The sequence below is a fragment of the Plasmopara halstedii genome (genome assembly GCF_900000015.1).
Source record: "Plasmopara halstedii genome assembly, contig: Scaffold_262, whole genome shotgun sequence".
Lineage (NCBI taxonomy): Eukaryota > Oomycota > Peronosporomycetes > Peronosporales > Peronosporaceae > Plasmopara > Plasmopara halstedii.
This window is the reverse complement of record NW_020187183.1, coordinates 286,507-286,794: the sequence shown is the minus strand read 5'-3', so window position 1 is coordinate 286,794 and position 288 is coordinate 286,507.

Sequence of the window (288 nt, the reverse complement as noted above, 5' to 3'; positions counted from 1 at the left end):
CTGGTCCGTAAATCCTCCATCACTGTGTTGCGGAAATGAGACCCATTGTCTGAGACCCAGGTCTGCGAAGCCCAAACCTCTTGTACCAATCTAGCACCGCGGATGCCGCCACCAGCCCATTGGCACTCTCGCTTGCAACAAGTAATGTGAGAGGTCATCTTTCATGACCAGCATATACTTGGCGCTGCCGTAACTTTCTCCCATGTATAAGAAGTCTATGTGGAGAAGTTCGTTTCTTTGATTAGCTGTATGTGTGGAATTTCATGGGCGTTGAATGAGCATGCCTCT